This window comes from Teleopsis dalmanni, chromosome 1 (assembly GCF_002237135.1).
Source record: "Teleopsis dalmanni isolate 2A chromosome 1, ASM223713v2, whole genome shotgun sequence".
In the NCBI taxonomy this organism is placed as follows: domain Eukaryota; kingdom Metazoa; phylum Arthropoda; class Insecta; order Diptera; family Diopsidae; genus Teleopsis; species Teleopsis dalmanni.
In genome coordinates, this window is record NC_051846.1 from 139908787 (window position 1) to 139930561 (window position 21775).

A 21775-nucleotide genomic window follows, 5' to 3' on the forward strand; every position below is an offset into this window, starting at 1 on the left:
TGTGAGAATTACTTCAATATGTTCGGTAAACCAAATCGCATGTAAGATTGAACTATACAGCACTTAGTTTAAAGACCGCAAAGCCTGAAGAAGTTTTGATGTGCACATCCGATAAAATGTTTGAGTACTTATATGAAGCATTATGCCGATAATCCTAATCTGCAATATTTAAGCTTTCGTTTTACGAAAGACGTCTTAAAACGTCTTAAAACGACTTAACTTTATTGAAGTAAATAAATGAATTTGTTGTTGTATGACATCATATGGAATTTATTCAAATAAGTATAAAGTATAAAGTGGTGGTTCAATACAAAGCATTACTTGTTATATCTCTCAAAATGTCATTCGGATCACCTGTCATCTTGAGTTTTAATCCTAGAAGTCGCTGTATTTATTCCGTAAATATACGTATTTGAAAAGAAACTAAACCAAAACTATATATTATTACAATATCAAAGTTGTTAATCGAGTTCACAGGTGTAACTATTATGATTTATTTATTAAAGATTCTCTAGTTCACGTTTTCTTCTCGTTTTTTCTTTGTGTTTCTTCGATTTATTTGCACAATCTTAAGAATACCTACATTAATTTATAAGCAAGCGCTGCTTCCTCTTTATCTTTCGAAAACGGCTCATGAAAGATTGTAGTAATTTGGATGCGAAGGAATTCGGGTGAAACTCAAAGAGAAGTGCACATAATTTTCTACATTTCTCAATTTCTTTTACTACAGTAAGTATATGAATATCGCGGTAAACGCTCTCATTGGGAACATATCAAGAGATATTTGTTATCATTCGAAGAACATTTAACAGGAAATATTTAATTGTTAAGATATTAAGGTGCGTGAAAGGTGTTTAGAGCTGTATTTTGATGATACTGCCGTCTTTTATAAAATCGGGTATCTTTCTTTGAATATGATTATAATCAATGATCTCTCTTCCTTATCTGCATTTAAATTAGCATCAAAGCTTAGATTATCACATATCACAGAAAAAATAATTAAGAAAAGTTAGGAACATTTGAATGCAATTTGAGTTCAATAGTCATCCCTTATAACGTTTACCTGCAGGTATGGGTGTTACTCGTTTTCCAAGCTTGTGAAAAAAGTCTTCACTTGTGTCCTTATAAAATGAAGTTCATAATAAAAAACAAGATTTTAATACCTAAATTATGATTTCTTTTAAAAGCAAAAACAGGACTATTTAACTAAAAAAGATTTTAATCCTATCAATAATTCTCAAAGTACTAAAAATATATCACGGATTGAAGAAAATCCTACATGTATCCAATAAAAAGTATAATATACACAGAAGTCAAACTGTTCTAAGTGTAAGTGGTGAGAAAATTAAACTTAATTATATGTTTTTAAAATATTTTTATTGAATTATACAGAAAAACAAAAAGTAGAAAAAAAAATAGGAACATTTAAATCCAAGCTGCGTTTTAACGTTTTCCTGCAGGTGGGGGTGTTTCTCCGGGTCTTACGATTCTCCTTGTTGTACCTTGTACCACTACCGGTGCTTTAGTTGTTGAGGTGTGGTCCGTATAGGTATACTCTCGAGTTATCGAAGGGAACGAATCTGTGGCCGTGCCTACACCTGTACCCGTGCCTGGTCCTGTTCCTGTCATTGTAATGACTGGTACACATGTTAAGCCAGTAATATAAAAGACGAGGATAATGATTAACTTAAGTACACTTGGATTCATTTCTTGTACGTAATGTTTAACAAAAATATTCAGACAAATACTGTGATTTTATAACTGTAATCCGATGTATTTATACCAATCTTCTTGCTTGAAAATAAAATCATTTTATGTTGATCAAGTCTAAATACAGAGGTTAAGTCAATATACAGAATTCTGGCATGTACAATATTTCAATAATTCGAAGTCACCTTTATAAATAAATAAATATTTGCAAAAGTAAATATATTCTGAATCTGATATAACGTTGAGTTTTAATAAAAATTTTAAGCTGTTAAATTGTGGATTAAGGGTAAAACACCTTTGCAACCTTATATCCAATATTTACAGTTGTTTGTTTCATTCAATGTGAGAATTACTTCAATATGTTCGGTAAACCAAATCGCATGTAAGATTGAACTATACAGCACTTAGTTTAAAGACCGCAAAGCCTGAAGAAGTTTTGATGTGCACATCCGATAAAATGTTTGAGTACTTATATGAAGCGTTATGCCGATAATCCTAATCTGCAATATTTAAGCTTTCGTTTTACGAAAGACGTCTTAAAACGTCTTAAAACGACTTAACTTTATTTAAGTAAATAAATGAATTTGTTGTTGTATGACATCATATGGGATTTGTTCAAATAAGTATAAAGTATAAAGTGGTGGTTCAATACAAAGCATTACTTGTTATATCTCTCAAAATGTCATTCGGATCACCTGCCATTTTGAGTCTTAATCCTAGAAGTCGCTGTATTTATTCCGTAAATATACGTATTTGAAAAGAAACTAAACCAAAACTATATATTATTACAATATCAAAGTTGTTAATCGAGTTCACAGGTATAACTATTATAATTTATTTATTAAAGATTCTCCAGTTCACGTTTTCTTCTCGTTTTTTCTTTGTGTTTCTTCGATTTATTTGCACAATCTTAAGAATACCTACATTAATTTATAAGCCAGCGCTGCTTCTTCTTTATTTTTCGAAAACGGCTCATGAAAGATTGTAGTAATTTCGATGCGAAGGAATTCGGGTGAAACTCAAAGAGAAGTGCACATAATTTTTTACATTTCTCAATTTCTTTTACTACAGTAAGTATATGAATATCGCTGTAAAGGCTCTCATTGGGAACATATCAAGAGATATTTGTTATCATTCGAAGAACATTTAACAGGAAATATTTAATTGTTAAGATATTAAGGTGCGTGAAAGGTGTTTAGAGCTGTATTTTGATGATACTGCCGTCTTTTATAAAATCGGGTATCTTTCTTTGAATATGATTATAATCAATGATCTCTCTTCCTTATCTGCATTTAAATTAGCATCAAAGCTTAGATTATCACATATCACAGAAAAAATAATTAAGAAAAGTTAGGAACATTTGAATGCAATTTGAGTTCAATAGTCATCCCTTATAACGTTTACCTGCAGGTATGGGTGTTACTCGTTTTCCAAGCTTGTGAAAAAAGTCTTCACTTGTGTCCTTATAAAATGAAGTTCATAATAAAAAACAAGATTTTAATACCTAAATTATGATTTCTTTTAAAAGCAAAAACAGGACTATTTAACTAAAAAAGATTTTAATCCTATCAATAATTCTCAAAGTACTAAAAATATATCACGGATTGAAGAAAATCCTACAAGTATCCAATAAAAAGTATAATATACACAAAAGTCAAACTGTTCTAAGTGTAAGTGGTGAGAAAATTAAACTTAATTATATGTTTTTAAAATATTTTTATTGAATTATACAGAAAAACAAAAAGTAGAAAAAAAAGTAGGAACATTTAAATCCAAGCTGCGTTTTAACGTTTTCCTGCAGGTGGGGGTGTTTCTCCAGGTCTTACGATTCTCCTTGTTGTACCTTGTACCACTAACGGTGCTTTAGTTGTTGAGGTGTGGTCCGTATAGGTATACTCTCGAGTTATCGAAGGGAACGAATCTGTGGCCGTGCCTCCACCTGTACCCGTGCCTGGTCCTGTTCCTGTCATTGTAATGACTGGTACACATGTTAAGCCAGTAATATAAAAGACGAGGATAATGATTAACTTAAGTACACTTGGATTCATTTCTTGTATGCAATGTTTAACAAAAATATTCAGACAAATACTGTGATTTTATAACTGTAATCCGATGTATTTATACCAATCTTCTTGCTTGAAAATAAAATCATTTTATGTTGATCAAGTCTAAATACAGAGGTTAAGTCAATATACAAAATTCTGATATGTACAATATTTTAATAATTCGAAGTCACCTTTATAAATAAATAAATATTTGCAAAAGTAAATATATTCTTAATAATCATATATCTGAATCTCATATAACGTTGGCGTTTAATAATAATTTTCAGCCGTTAAATTGTGGATTAAGGGTAAAGCACCTTTGCAACCTTATATCCAATACTTACAGTTATTTGTTTAATCAAATGTGAGAATTACTTCAATATTTTCAGTAAACCAAATCGGATGTAAGATTGAACTATACAGCACTTAGTTTAAAGACCTCCGATAAAATGTTTGAGTACTTATATAAAGCATTATGCCGATAATCCTAATCTGCAATATTTATGCTTTCGTTTTAAAAAATTGTTAGCGTATGTCATCGTCTTAAAAAAACGTACGAAGTTTTCTCTTTACTTTATTTAAGTAAATAAATGAATTTGTTGTTGTATGATAACATATGGAATTTTTTTAATATATAATAAAAGAAAATTTCATTTATTATTGTTGTAAGTTATTATAGTTTGATTATCTTACTTTTAATTGTTTTACGCATCGATCCTGGGGGACAGGAGTTAGAATATTCTCAATGTAATGCTTGATTGTCGTAAGGTGTGACTAAAATCCATCCAGATGTCGGAGGGTGTGGCTAAAAGATCTCTATAAGCTCTTGAACTGAGCCGAGTAGACGGCGACTCTAAGTAAGCGTTTGCCGTCTCAGGATGGCGACGAGCGACATCCAAGTGCGTAGAGTGTGCTTAAACAGCAGTGCACCATTGAGTAATGCAGCTGTGTATACTGTTGCAACATCGATGAAATTAATTTGTCGTATTATAGAAACAGTCTGAGAACAAACTCTGCGAAAAGCCAACAGAAATGTGGAAACTTGTAAGTACAAAGAAGACACAGAAGGAAAAGAAACTGAACGAAAAACCACTTAGAGCTGAAAATGAACAATGAAGGAAAAATGAAGACCAAAGTCCAAAGACGAAAATAAAAGCATAGCTTGATGTTATAATTAAGGGAACACAAGGACTCTATATGTTAAATTATTATAGCATCTCAAAACAGATATTCAGTTTGATGCTGACGTAAAACTGCGCGGAATAAGAAATAACTTTTATTTAAATTAAACAAAGGAGACAAAGTGAAGTCTGAACTGTTTAAAGAAATCAATGTTTTTTAAAGGAATCCGCTCAGGGTCCGAAATACAACCTCAAATAAAACTAGAGATCCGGGACCTAGACGTTATAACTGACAAGAAGGAAGTTATATAAGCAGTAAACAAACTTGTAACTCCACATGACTTCAGGTTCAAGCCTATGTCACCTTACGCTCAGTAAATGCTAGTAAAGTGTTAGAAATTTGGGAAATCAAGATGGCTTTCTTGAATAGTCAGATTTATATAGTTTCATTTGAGTTACTGGGTTCCAGTGCTTTGGATAAGTGTGTTTGCAAGTGGATTTTGGTGATTCCTGAGTTTGATTTTGTACTTTTGTGTGTTGCTGTCGATTTCATTTGTGACTGTGTTAATTCGAAGATCACTATGAATATTCTCGTTTTTTATATACCAGGAGCCACCGACTATTTGCCGGAGGATTTTTGATTGAGCTCTTTGGAGTTTTTCAATGTTTGATGGAGAAACAGAGCTCCAGAGTTCAATTCCGTATGTCCATATGGGTTTTATCATTGTATTGTAAAGTTGCACTTTATGGATGAGATTAAGTTTGGAAGTTTTGTTTATCAGCCAGTTTAGTTCTTGTTGCTTGAGTTTTAATTGGATTACTTTGGTTTCTATATGCTTTTTCTAAGTAAGCATTCCCTCAAGGTGCATTCCTTCGAGGTACATTCCTAACTATTTTGTGTCATTGCATTGGGTTATTACTTTCCCATTAATATGAAGTCCAGGGCAGGTATCTCGTCGTAGAGTGAAGGTTATTTGTGCACTTATTCATTACATACAATATATATTGCAAAGGACCAGATAGAGAATCAAAAGAACGGTGCATCCGATGTTGGCAAACTGTCCACTTTATGAAGGATTGTAACGTACCGCCTAAATATTGCCTATGACGTTTGTTACAGTCAATACCACCAAATGGCAGGTTTCAATAACTGTGCGGTACACAAAAAGTTTACTGAAAAGACATGGCAGTAATATTTCAAGCAAATATGCATAGGAGCTCACAGTGCATGCGCACCTGCCGCAGTTACTGATCAAAAGAAATATGTGTCATTTTGAAGTTAAATTAATTCATGTAATTATAGCACTGATGAAGTTCTTAAATAAAGAACGAAATGAGTTTTATTTTTCGTGTCTTATAGATGATAAAAATCTAAACAACGAAGATAAAACCGCCACGTGCCCTCGGCTGTCATATGGATCTAACCATCTAACAACTTAGCATTCGAGAACAGCGGCACTGGCGACAGTTTCGTCTGGCTCCAACCACAAAATAATACGATGTTGGAATACTTGAATAACACATAAGATAGAGTGATCGAGATTGGAGGTGACTTGATCATAGCTGAAGATTTTAACTCAGAACATTTAAACTAGTATTGCCATATTTAGACCTATATGTGCGAGTATGATTGCAGAAATCACTCTAGCGTCCGAAAGCCTGGCCACAACACCCCGAAACTAGAGCGTCCTCGAGAACTATATCGGCAGCGAACATCAGTATATCCTATATAGTATTGGTGAATCAAACGAAACAAACGTTAGTCATTACAGAAAAGTCACATGCAAGTGGAATGCCTTAAAGTTAACAAACATTACACTTTTCGTGCATATAGACACAGTTTTTTACTCAATAAAAATCAAATTTATCCCACCATGCAGGTAAGTCGAGTTCGACACGTCATAGTACAAAAATGCAATGCAGCTATGCCGAAAACAGGGCAAATTCATTGGAAGAAAATAGTTTTTTAGTTGACTTACAAATTAGCGATCGATAAGAAATAGAAAAAGAAACAGCCATTGCAGAATCTGAGATTACAGAGCAGCAAAAAATGCTTTGAAGACGTCTATATTGAAATAAAAAAAGGAAAATATAGGTGCTTAGAAATGACATTAATAAAAATCCATGAGGACTGAGTTACAATATTGTCATGAATAAGCTTGGGGTAAAGTCTCAAATTTCATATTTAGGCAACAATATTATACAGAAGTTAGTCCATAATATATTCTCAACTAGTGAAATAAGAGAGCCAGATGAAGAAACATCACCTTGAACTCAAAACAGCTGCAATGAATTTAAAAAATAATAAAGCTGCAGGACCTGATGGTATCCCGGCTGAAATATTTTGTCCTACTATATGAAAGCGAAATATGAACTGATTTGCTGAAAGTAGAACAGAAACGAAAGGTATTAGCAGCACTACAACGAATAGCAGCTCTGAGAGTTGCTTCAGTATTCAGTAGGGGTTTGAGGCTGCGGTCATCAGTGGTAATAGATCTAGCTACAAAACAAATGAAAGCAATATGGCAAATGAAGCAGCAATAAATCCAAACTGGTGAAGTTAACTATTATCTAACTCAATTTCCTTCTGGTAATGGATATTTTTAAAAATACTTTTTTCGCATCCGCCAAGGAAACGATCCGAAATGCGAAAGTCAATAATTATGAAATTTTATAATTTCGAACAAGAGGTAAACAAATAAATCTAAGCGAAGCTTGGACGCAGGCTAATGGAGAAAATTATTAATGGTTAACCAATACCAGGTAACCAGGATAACCAAGTGGGGTCCCTCTTCTTTGAAGTATTTCCAATAAAGTTTTGGAGTAGAATCCTTCTGGCACACGAAAGGGACTGTTTTTAGTCCGCGTAAACTCGCGGATAGCAGTATTGTGATGGCAGAGTGATGATGCACTGGGCACTTTTAAATATCCTTTCCGCACAACAAAAAAAAACAGTTTCATATATATGTTTATAAATTTTATTGCTTCACAATAAGAATAAATATTCCATATCTGTCATTGCATATATGGGTGCTTTATTTTGATTTCATTACCGATCAATTATCTACAGCTGCAAATGACTACGCCATTAGTACCTTGGCAGACCTTTAACTAATTAAGGTTTGCTTCGATATTATCTTTTAAGCAGTACTAGGTAAACGCATATGGACTGTTTGGACAACATCAATTTTGTACAAGTTTTAAAAGAACAGTGAATTATATTCCATATCAAATATGTTCGATATTTTCGTTATGTTAACATTTTCTTATGCTGAATTCCGGATGCATTTTATGCCCTAAAATGTAATTTTTGAATGGTGAAAATATACTTATTTAATTCAAACTGTTTAAAGTTTAAGTGGTGTTAAAATAAAATTTAGTAATTTGTTTTCTGAAGATATTTATTGAAATTTATATAAAAAAGTCAAGAAAAATGAGGAATATTTGGATCCAATCTGAGTTGAATAGTTAACCGCTCTAACGTTTTCCTGCAGGTGGTGGCGTTTCTCCAGGTCTTACGATTCTCCTTGTTGTATCTTGTACCACTACCGGTGCTTTAGTTGTTGAGGTGTGGTCCTGATAAGTAAAGTCCCGAGTTATAGTAAAGAACGGACCTGTGCCCTTACCTGTTCCTGTTCCTGACGTTGTTATAGCAGGTACTCATGTTAGGCCAGTAACATAAAAGACGAGGATAATGATTAACTTAAGTACACTTGGATTCATTAAGGGTAAAACACCTTTGCAACCTTATATCCAATATTAACAGTTGTTTGTTTCATCCAATGTGAGAATTACTTCAATATGTTCGGTAAACCAAATCGCATGTAAGATTGAACTATACAGCACTTAGTTTAAAGACCGCAAAGCCTGAAGAAGTTTTGATGTGCACATCCGATAAAATGTTTGAGTACTTATATGAAGCATTATGCCGATAATCCTAATCTGCAATATTTAAGCTTTCGTTTTACGAAAGACGTCTTAAAACGTCTTAAAACGACTTAACTTTATTTAAGTAAATAAATGAATTTGTTGTTGTATGACATCATATGGGATTTGTTCAAATAAGTATAAAGTATAAAGTGGTGGTTCAATACAAAGCATTACTTGTTATATCTCTCAAAATGTCATTCGGATCACCTGTCATTTTGAGTCTTAATCCTAGAAGTCGCTGTATTTATTCCGTAAATATACGTATTTGAAAAGAAACTAAACCAAAACTATATATTATTACAATATCAAAGTTGTTAATCGAGTTGACAGGTATAACTATTATAATTTATTTATTAAAGATTCTCCAGTTCACGTTTTCTTCTCGTTTTTTCTTTGTGTTTCTTCGATTTATTTGCACAATCTTAAGAATACCTACATTAATTTATAAGCCAGCGCTGCTTCCTCTTTATTTTTCGAAAACGGCTCATGAAAGATTGTAGTAATTTCGATGCGAAGGAATTCGGGTGAAACTCAAAGAGAAGTGCACATAATTTTTTACATTTCTCAATTTCTTTTACTACAGTAAGTATATGAATATCGTTGTAAAGGCTCTCATTGGGAACATATCAAGAGATATTTGTTATCATTCGAAGAACATTTAACAGGAAATATTTAATTGTTAAGATATTAAGGTGCGTGAAAGGTGTTTAGAGCTGTATTTTGATGATACTGCCGTCTTTTATAAAATCGGGTATCTTTCTTTGAATATGATTATAATCAATGATCTCTCTTCCTTATCTGCATTTAAATTAGCATCAAAGCTTAGATTATCACATATCACAGAAAAAATAATTAAGAAAAGTTAGGAACATTTGAATGCAATTTGAGTTCAATAGTCATCCCTTATAACGTTTACCTGCAGGTATGGGTGTTACTCGTTTTCCAAGCTTGTGAAAAAAGTCTTCACTTGTGTCCTTATAAAATGAAGTTCATAATAAAAAACAAGATTTTAATACCTAAATTATGATTTCTTTTAAAAGCAAAAACAGGACTATTTAACTAAAAAAGATTTTAATCCTATCAATAATTCTCAAAGTACTAAAAATATATCACGGATTGAAGAAAATCCTACAAGTATCCAATAAAAAGTATAATATACACAAAAGTCAAACTGTTCTAAGTGTAAGTGGTGAGAAAATTAAACTTAATTATATGTTTTTAAAATATTTTTATTGAATTATACAGAAAAACAAAAAGTAGAAAAAAAAGTAGGAACATTTAAATCCAAGCTGCGTTTTAACGTTTTCCTGCAGGTGGGGGTGTTTCTCCAGGTCTTACGATTCTCCTTGTTGTACCTTGTACCACTACCGGTGCTTTAGTTGTTGAGGTGTGGTCCGTATAGGTATACTCTCGAGTTATCGAAGGGAACGAATCTGTGGCCGTGCCTCCACCTGTACCCGTGCCTGGTCCTGTTCCTGTCATTGTAATGACTGGTACACATGTTAAGCCAGTAATATAAAAGACGAGGATAATGATTAACTTAAGTACACTTGGATTCATTTCTTGTATGCAATGTTTAACAAAAATATTCAGACAAATACTGTGATTTTATAACTGTAATCCGATGTATTTATACCAATCTTCTTGCTTGAAAATAAAATCATTTTATGTTGATCAAGTCTAAATACAGAGGTTAAGTCAATATACAAAATTCTGATATGTACAATATTTTAATAATTCGAAGTCACCTTTAAAAATAAATAAATATTTGCAAAAGTAAATATTTTCTTAATAATCATATATCTGAATCTCATATAACGTTGGCGTTTAATAATAATTTTCAGCCGTTAAATTGTGGATTAAGGGTAAAGCACCTTTGCAACCTTATATCCAATACTTACAGTTGTTTGTTTAATCAAATGTGAGAATTACTTCAATATTTTCAGTATGTAGGATTAAATCGTATGTGGGATCGTATGTAGGATTAAATTATACAGCACTTAGTTTAATGACTGCAAAGGCCGAAGAAGATTGGGTGTGCATATGCAATAAAATGCTAGAGTACTTATATGAAACACTCTACCAATGTTTTCATAATCCTAATCTAGAATATTTATGCTTTCGTTTAAAAACATTATTAAAGCATTCATCGCCCTTAAAAACGTAAACATTTTTTTCTTCACTTTATTTAAATAAACAAAACATGTGTTTTGTATGCAAGTAAGTTTGTATGACAACAACTGGGATTTATTAAAATATAATAAAAGAAAATTTCTTATTTTTATTGTTGCAAGTTAATGTGGTTTGATTTTCTTACTCTTGATGGTATTAAATATATGTTCATAACAGTTTTTGTTGTATAGCTTAAAAATTTGAGTTTAGTAGAAGTTTGAGAAGATTACTAAACAAGAAAAGTTTCAAGCGAAATGAGAGTATTCCGTACCGTAGTTCTCTTAAGGTCAAGTTATTTAAAAATGGAATTATAAATACAAATGGTAGTTCTACTAATTCTAAAATATTTTTCATTGCATTTATTTCTGATTGCTTAACGATCTATTATCTATAGCTATCAATTAATTTAATGGAGTACTACTACATTTGTTTATTTTATGAATTTTCATACCTTTAACTAATTAAAGTCTTGTTTTGATATTATCTTCTAAGCAATAGCTGAATGTATATGCAATATTTGGAATGTATCTATTTTGCATAAGTTTTAAAACAATATACAAAGTCTCAAGGAATCAACTGCAAGCTTAATCATAGATACATTCCGCCTCCTAAAATGCGGCTTTTAAATAGTGTAAATGTATTTAGAAACAATTTACACGTCAACTAGCATATCTAAGGTCACAATATTGATTGATTTTTTTTCGCTAGCTATGTCTCAAAATATATATTGCTTCCAATGCTTTCCCAGATGGCAATAGTTGAAGATAGTGACAATTTCATTTGTTTCTGCCAAAAGGCTTACTGTCTTGTTTGATTCAAGGTAGGTTTTAGAAGTGCGGGGCAAAGTTATGGATGCTGACATTAGCTTTCTGCACTATAACCGATTTTCAATTAAGAGTTGAAATTAGTTTCAGGATTTTAGTATTCCTTAGTTACTGTATAGGCAACTTTTGGGAAATCTTTCGTAAAGATTTGCGAACCGCAATTTGATGTTAACTGTCTAGTAGGGCTAGTGAGATAAAAATATTAGATGACAATGGGTTGAAAATGGCTTCACTATTTATCTCGATTGAAAAAAAAAATATTTCAACTTCTTTACTGACACAAATATATAATATGTTATAATTGGCTTGAATTGAATTTGAAATAAAAATGTTTTTATTAACTTTAATACAGCTCACATATTATAATTGATCACCCCGACATGTTGTGAGTTGCATCTATCAAAGAGTATACCAAACGAAATGAGGTACACCTCTTAAGATTGGAACACCGAAGTGATTACACACTTTTCACTTACTCAAACTAGAATCGTTGGAACTGATATTTATATGCTTGCCGAAGCAGAGGACATGAAAATTTTGTTCCTTGATTTTTTTTGAAATAAGAAAATAACTTTTTCAGCGTTTAATTATTCACTAGATTTTTTTTAATAAACCTCTTGTATTACTAGTAATAACAATATTTTTTTGATCGCGTTTAAGTGATAATGGTGTAAGCATTATACTATATATAAGTTATAAACAGCTTGTATTCAACGTGTTTACAAAATACTTTAAGTATTTATAGATGTAGTAGATGATATATAAATTTGGAATAAAATTTGGAGTGAGAATTTAAGGTAATTCATATACAAATTATACATAATTGCTTATAACAATGAATCTGTGTATACATAAATAATCTACATTACAATTCTGACCTGAAGAGTTAATTAGATATATAGTTAAGGAATTATTAAATAATGGATTAAGTTGATTTTTAACTTTCGTTTTGACGATACAAACTAAATTCTTAATATAAACTATTGTTTTCAATAGAGTGGGGCTTTGAACAACATTAAATCACAACAGCAAGATTTTTTTTGTTTGCAGAATAGATTAAGTATTACTGTTCAATTTCAACAAATAATTTCTTTTTGTGATTATAAAGAATATAAAGAATTTGAAAAAATTAGTGAAATAAATAATAGTTTTAAAAATATCTGAAAGTTTATACGTAAAAATAATTTTATCAAATGGGTGGAATATTTAATATACTTTAAAAGTAAAAAATATTGAATGGAAAGAACTTTGTCTTCCAATCTGTTATATTAAAATAGGACAAGAATTAAGTGAGGATGAAATGAAGCACTTATCGAACACATTTACACTTTGACCCAACAAAGTTAGTTGTTTTTGGGTTCATTTTGCCCTTCACAGTTTAACTTCTTTCGTTAAATGCTAATATACGAGACCGGATAAGTGCATACTCTATAATGCCGGGGTTGATGCTGAGATTTCTTCTATTTTATTACTTTTTCGCCTAAAAAATGAAAATGAAAACATCGAAATAAAATTGAAGATTTAATTTTGATCAAAATCAAATTACATGTGGAAAGTATTGCTAAAATGTATGAGTAAAACAACGAGCAAGAAATGTATCTGAAAACGTAAAATATTAAGCAGCTTTAGATTGTATGTATTTCTGCGGATACAAGTTCTTCGTGCTATTATTGAATAGAGAATGACAGAAGAAGAACTTCATTATTTTGTAACAATTGTTGCTTCGGCTGCTTATGTTGCTTATGTTGCCCCTGTTGCTATGATTCAACTTACGTCCTTCATGTTCAATTCGACATTCATTCCCATGTTCAGGCTTTTGCAGAGTTTGATTATCCTTAAACACCGTACACAATGCGGTGTTGGTATATTCAGTATATTAAACAATAATATGTAATTAGTAAAATAATTAGAGCAATAGAATTAATAAACATTTTTATTATAACTGAGTAATTATACACAAAATAAATTGAATTCGTTGCAGTGATTGAAATCGGTGCTTGACTTTCTTTCTTATAACTATAGTAACGTTCTATATAGTAAAACAAAAAAATCGGATGAAAATGTTCTGTGAGTTGAAGTTTGATGAGTTCATATAAAACTGTAATCTCATCCTGTCGTAAAGTTGAAAATTATTGGGTTAACTTATGAGTTCTCCTCTTGTATTTAAAATAATTTACAAAGCTGCTCAATTGCCAATTGATTAAAATTATTTTTATCCAACGCCCAATAAATAATTAAATAATAAAATGAATGAATTTGTTTTATTATATGTACATACAGAATCAAGTGTCGACTCTTTGGGTACCGGGACATACTGGAGTACACGAAAACGAAAACGTGTATAAACTAGCCAGGAAAGGAATGCCTTTTTGTGGACTAAAAAATAGTAAACTCCTTTCTCTCATAAAAACAAAGGAGAACCAGAATAAAATGGATTACTGGAAAAATATACCAGTATTAAAACAATCCAAATCACTTATTGATACCTATAACAATAAGAGATACCAGTATTGTATGAACCTATCAAAAGAAAAACTTAGAATCATCACAGGAATCCTAACAGGGCACTGTAGACTACAAGACCACCTTACAAAACTGGGTGTACTTACGGATAGAAACTGTAGATTCTGTGAAGAGAATGAGGAGACGGCCACACAAATGCTGTTAGAATACCCTGCGCTAATGCACATACAAAATAGACTTCTAGGAATGTATATTCTTACGGAAGAGGCAATACAACTCTGTAAAGTAGGTTCTATGCTACTTTTTATTGACACAGCAGGGCTTAAAGACCTACTCTAAACCCAGAAGGGGCACAATAGACCCGACGGTCGCAGTGCTACATCCTCTAACAATAATAGTGTACATACTTTATTTAATAAAATAATAATGATTTTGTATTAAATTAAAATTTAAGTGTATTGAGAATAATGAAATGTATTTTATCTTCTTATTTGTCAATATCTAACACAATATAATCTGTAAAAATATGTTGCATTTAATTAAAATAGATTTACGACATCTCCAGATTTAGGCCAACATATGTGTGATATATTATTATTTTTAAAACGTTATGTAGTTATAGAAATTCTGTTATTTTGTTATTCGTATATATTTCACAACCGGTTGGGACGCGAAAGTCTATGTGTAACAACTTGATGCCATCTTATTCAACCTTTCTATCTACTAATTTGCATAATAATTTACTGCATTTCGTCTACTGAAGAGATTGGTATATATCATATATTTTCAGTGCTTGAAGGATTGGATGGGGTTCTTGTATTTTATATATGTATGATATATGTAACACTGAATGAAGGAACTTTCATGGTTTAGTTACATACACATAAGTAGAGGGGAATAAGTTTAGTTTAGTCTTGAAGGGCTAAACCCACCCCCGAAATAAGTTGGAGTACTATATTTATGATCTTTTAATAACATAAAATATATACATATAATTCAGTTGAGAATGCAGTTAAATGTAGAATGCTATTTATAAATGAGTTTAACGAATATTATAAAATCTGTATTTACTTACTCGTATAGACTTTTAACACTCAGAATAATCAAAATAATTAATTGGTTAAAAATTGATGTTGGTATTTAAGAACTTTGCTAAAGCAGTTTTGTGTTCATATGTATACACCACTATCAGCGTGATGCATTTAAATTTCATTATAGTCAACATTTTTTCAGATATGTGTAGACATTAGAACTTCTACATGCCCATGAACGTCAGCAGTTTGAGCTCGAAGTCATAACAGCTTGAAGTGGATAGCAGTTCAATTGGGTCACCTTGTACTTTCAATCCATATAAGCATGATGTCCAAACATATTAATTTTACTTAATGTTGAACAAATTTTTGACTGGCTCAAATCGCCAAGTTATTGCTATTATGAAAATTATTGTCTCAGTATAAAGTTCGATTTGTAATAAGAAAGTCTGATATTATACGATGTTGTGGTCAGTTTTTAATTCAATCGCAGTCACCTGTAAACACTTCATTAGTTGAAAGAATATAGCGACTTAAATGTTCGTTCTCTGCCAAAACACGAATGTAGTTTATCTTTTTATTTCTATTATTTTCCTTGCTGTTCATTGTGTACCATTTTGGAATACTAAATTAAATAGTAAGTACAGCGCTGTTCCACAGAGTTAAGCTGGTGCCGAAAGAAGTGTGCGTAATACTTTGTGCAGCTTGAGTCACGCATGACGAGACATTGACAATTGGACTGCAAATGCCAACAACGAAAACAAAACCAAAAATGTGAGCTTCAGATATATCCAACTATATTTTCCAATTTTATCTTGGCCAATTACATTTTCTACTCACATTTTTCAACATGATTTTCTATGTTCCTGCTATTATTTTTTGTTCGTTTATTACTTAGAAAAGTGCAACAAAGTCTCAGTTTATTAATCTGGTACTAAAGTGGGTTCTTGTCCACTTCACAGTTACTTTAACTTTAGATTGAAAATAAAATTACATTAAATAAAAAATTGAAACACGAAGGTATTTTGATTGGAACACTGTTCTTACAATTTTTTTTGCATTCAATTCTTTCGTTAACTCAACTTCACTAAGTTCTGGCTGAAATACTCTTTCAAAGACTATTTTCTAGTTCTATATATTGTGAAATTATATAATTATGTATATAGTTTTAACAGAAAAGAAAATTTTGGTGAATTTTTTTAAGGTAATAAATAATAAAAAACTACAACTTATATTCACAAAATATAAAAAAACTAGAACTTTAAGGTGGTTTCTTAAATGTGTTTTGGAGGTCTGGGCTCTATTTTTCTTGCAGACTATAAGTTTCCAATGTAACTTATATTATTAAAACATGGGCTGCAAACAGGAGTGTACGAATAATTCTAAGAACTTTTAACTGGTAATGTTGTTACACTTCCACATTTGAGTTTGCAACAGTTCCTTCAACTTGAATTACGAGTCTAAATAGGTTTCAGGATCATTTTATATTTAATTATTTTAATGATGGAGAGTTTTGCCTGTCGCTATACAGACTACTTAGTTAAAAGCCGAATGCGTTCCGCTTTGTGAATGCGATCATGTCAACCTAGTGTCAAGATACACACCGAAGTAAGTAATAAGTACGTAGCTTCCGTTGAGAGGGGTACCAAACCATTATTAAGACGAATTGGAGGACAGGATTTTCTTTTTGTTGTTAAAGTAATTTATATTGATTTAGATTTAGAGAGAATTTTACTTTTCAGTTATTAAGCCATATTGAAATTTTATCTAGACTAGTTTGTAGTAGTTGTGGTTCAGTATCAGTAGCTTTTACTACAGTGTTATTAACAAAAGAATCAATTAAACTATTTGATGTTGTTGATATGTCAGTTGCGTATAACATATAAAATATTGCATCCAAAACACCTACTTCTCGTACACCTTCTCAAACTTCATGAAGTTCTGTGACCTCTTAACCATTTTTTACGAAAAACAAATTATTTTGCATCGTATAAGAAAATGAGATTATAAAACTAATAGCAGCTAAAATTTATAATCGAATATGTGCATCAGTTGAAATGCATATCGCCGCTTAGCAAAGAAACTAAAGTAAGATACTTCAAATGAGTAAAAAAATATTTTTTCTATTACAGACAAAAAGAAAAAATTACTAATGGATACCTTATATAATTAGACTGTCAATCAAACTTAAATGAAATCCGCATTTTTTCTGTATTACACTAATGAAACAAATGCATTAAAATTTTAAAATTGAGATAAACGTTGAATTATTGTATACATAAATAATAATTATTCGAAATAATGTTTGGTTCGTATAAAGTCAGATTATTATAAGTTATAATGAAGAGAGAGATTTGTTTAATCTTTTCTTTTGATTAAATTTTAATTTATTTCTGTAACGTAAGAATTACCACAAATTACCAATAAATAAAATAATATAATAAACTGCATAATAATAAATTAAAAAATAGTAAAAAATTATTTAATACTTGCATTATACAAAATATAAATTTTAGGTGGCTAATACTATATGTTAACTTTACAGTGAGAAACCCTGTGACAAGTCGGTTGTCACTTCTGTTCAGCATAAGTAGCTACCTAGTTTTGGATTTTGATCGATTCGGCATGGATTCTTTAGCTTGTCTGCAGGCAATTATATGATCCCAATCAGTCTGAGCTGCTCTTTTCAGTCACTTATTATTCTGTGTGAAAGATAGTTTATATATTAACTGTACTTTGTTTCAGTTATAATTCGATGTTATAAAATAATCGTAAAATAATATGCAATTTAAAAATGTTGAACAACTAATGTCTCTTAATTAAAACAAAAAAAAATTCCTTCTTTACGAGTTTAGAAATTTCTTTATGTAATAAAATGTTTTCAGTCAGAATATTATACCATCATCACATTCTTTTGTATTCTGACTCTTCTAATCAATAGTCTTTCTGAAACTTTTCAATCCACTGCTCTCTAAAATTTTATATTTAGCACACAATTGGAGTCATAAATCTAAGTCCTTACTATAACATTCTCACCAATGATCTAACCTACAAATTTCATTAGTTATAGTTGCATAGAGAATAACCACTAGTAAAACTACTAATTATCCTACACTCAAAATATAAACTTTAACAGTAACACTAACATCTTCTTATAACCGGACTCATCGCCGCAGTATTTTTGTTTAAATTGCACCCAAATGATATTTTAAATGAAGTTAAAGTTTTACGTACGATATTATGGGATCACTTATTTCTTTATTAGATCCTCTTTTTTAACTTATGTCTGTAATATTCATAATATTATTGTCTTCAGTGAGATATTTCTGTCTACTTGGGGAAAACCGTCGAAATTATTTGCCAAATCGAGTACTTCCTGAAATTTAGCATAGATTGCTAAATCGAGTTCTTCCATAGTTTTTATTTTCTCATCTTAGTCCCATTAATTTCTAGCAGCAGAAATTTTAGTTAAATATTTCGACTAGCGGTTCTATCTCATATGGTATTTTACTTCTGTAGTTTTATGTTTCATTTCGTCAATCTTGGTTTTGTGATCGCATATGAAACTTAATCTTTTATAGACAGCATTAATTTATACATTATTTCATCATCACTTCATTGCTCTTCATAACTTGTTATTAAATACTTAAAATATCTCCATTTGATATTTGATGTCCTGACTCTATATATTTTGATATTTACTATTTTTATCAATATAGTGCTATGTGCAATAACTTTACTCTAGCGTAACTTGTCTCCACCCACAGTCTGCCTCATGCATATTTCATGTACGTTTGTAGTCTGAGAAGACACTAGTTATATAGTCGGTCACCGGCAATTGCAAAGTATTATAGTATGTGGCTCCGATAAAGAATCGGTACCACTCATTATAAGTGCCAGCCTTATGTCTTCATTGTATTTATATTATCACTATTATTATTATTAGTATTTTTGTACTATTATTACTATTAGTAGTTCTAATAAAATTAGTAGTAATTAATAGTAATTAGTTAGTAAATTATACCTTTACCACATTTACTTGTAGCAGTTGACTAACTAACTGACTAGCCAATTGACCATGTCTGTTAGTTAATAAATTAATATTACTGGAATTTATTTTTCTTTTTTTTAAATAATATTGAAAACCACGCTATTTACTGCATTTATTCATATGATGCTTCATAAGAGCTTTTCTTTGTACTTGTTATTACTCATGGATGTCCAAATTAACTATCTCTAATAACAAAACAAAGAAAATTAAACATCTAATAAGCATCTTATGAATATATTTAGTAAATAAAATTGAATATTTTAAGCTTCCACTCTGATGAGCCTACGGTAATGTCTATTTTCTCTAGTTTCACAAAATATGTTTTTCCCTGACATAAGTGGACACGGGCGATGGATACTTTATTTATTTATTCATTTATTTATTTATGTAGTTACTTATATAGTTATTTATTCATTTGTTGACTTATTTATATAAGTTACTTTAGTCATTTTATTTAACTCATTTATTTAGTAATATATAGTAGAGTCAGTTTATTCTATGTGGGTAGGATGTACCATCATTTTTAGAAAGTGATAGCCATCACTATGCTCCAGGTGTTGTCATTGAACAATATACTGAAGGCATCGCTTTGTAATCATGATACGTGAAAAACAGTGATAAAGCTCTGAAAGCTGGAGTTTTGAGCACAAACAAAAAGTATACACCTTAGTCATGTCCTGACTCTTTATTCATAGTTGGATTGGGTTTTTCAAGATGTTTCTCTCATATTTACGTTTATAGAATGAGAACATATTGTAATTTCTTAGATTTATTATGGAGTATCTTACGACCTTCTTTATATTTATTATTAATTATCTGTTTTTCTATTATTATTCTATTATTTGAATAAATTTTATTCAGCCTTTAAGTTTGAATGTATTTCACTATTTTATATTACTACCATTATTATTGTACTATTTATACACTATACTACACTACACTACAGTATACTACACTATATTACATTATACTGTACAATATCATACTATACTACATTATACTGTTATATTCACTATATTTCTTTATTTAAAAGTGCAGCAATATTCATTCATATATAAAGTTTTGAATAACATGACAAACCACTACTTCCAGTTTTCACAAAAAAGACAACAGCTCTTAATTAAGATTAATTTAATAAATTTTAATATGAATTAATGTGTTTAGTTGTCGTTCCCTCTTTAATAGAAAAGATTAATTGTGTTCATTGATTATAGAAAATCGTATTTTGCATTTTAAATTTTCTCTATCGTATATTGCATTAAAATGTATACATAAATTTTTTTCAAAGATACTTCATGGTCATATATGACTAAATTAAAAAAGACTTAAATAAGTGAAAACCCGTGAGGAAGAAAATAAAATAAGAGTTAATTGCGGAATCTGTTACGGTTTTACCAGAAAAATAACTGTAATTATCTTGTATCATTATTGAAAAATGCGTTTTTCTTTGCCAAGAAAAGTAAGACGAACCGTACAAAAGTGGATGAAGAAATTGCAAGGAGTAGGATGTTCTTTATTTTCCAACTCAGTTACGCAAACATAACTTTTAATTACTTGTTGTAAGCCTCTTTTGACTTACTCGCAATTTTCCTTTTCTTTGCTGACTTCTTTTTATCATTTTTTATACGTTTATTTTGATGAAAGTGAGTCAATTCGACAATGGTTAGGGCAATGATAAAGTCAAAGGCTATAGCAAAAGGATATTTCTTACAATACATTCAAGAGTTTGCCTAGCAGCTCGATTCCATATTATTTAACTCAGCTTGTTCGGGTAAATATGCAATTTTTTGTAGCTTTCTGATCTTTTTTTTAACTCTACCAACATACCGGACACTTATTAAGCTTTACGCAGTTTTAATGAATTGCTTTCAGCCCAATATCTTGTAGTAGGCATCACCGAAGTCTGAACTACGCTACTTACCACCTTATTATATCAATTAAGATTTTTCAGTTTATTAACAAAGAGCAGTAAAGCATATATTTTATAATGTTAATAATAATAAGAACAAGAAAGAACAGGGTACTAGCTCCCATTTGAGCAGAGCACCGCGACCATGATGGATCTTTTGTGCTACAACAGACCCTAACTGAACAAAAGACATTCCGCCATTTGAATGAAGGCCAAAATGTCGGTTGTTGAGGACCTCCTTATGTCGGAAGGTGATAGCAATTCTCGACCCAGTGATCAAAGCTGGGCAGTCACATAGAATGTGGCTGGTTGTCTCCTCTGCCTCCAAGCAGAGTCTGCAATCTATCTCTTCGGATAGGTCCATTTTGTTGAGATGGTAACGTAGACCGTTGTGACCCGTTAGATATTCCACTAGCAACCTCAACTCTGTTCTGCTAAAGAAGGATATCTTATTATAACTATAGGGAGAACCAGTTCTTTAGCCTGACGGTTAGCTCGACTGTCAAGCCAGTAGCGACT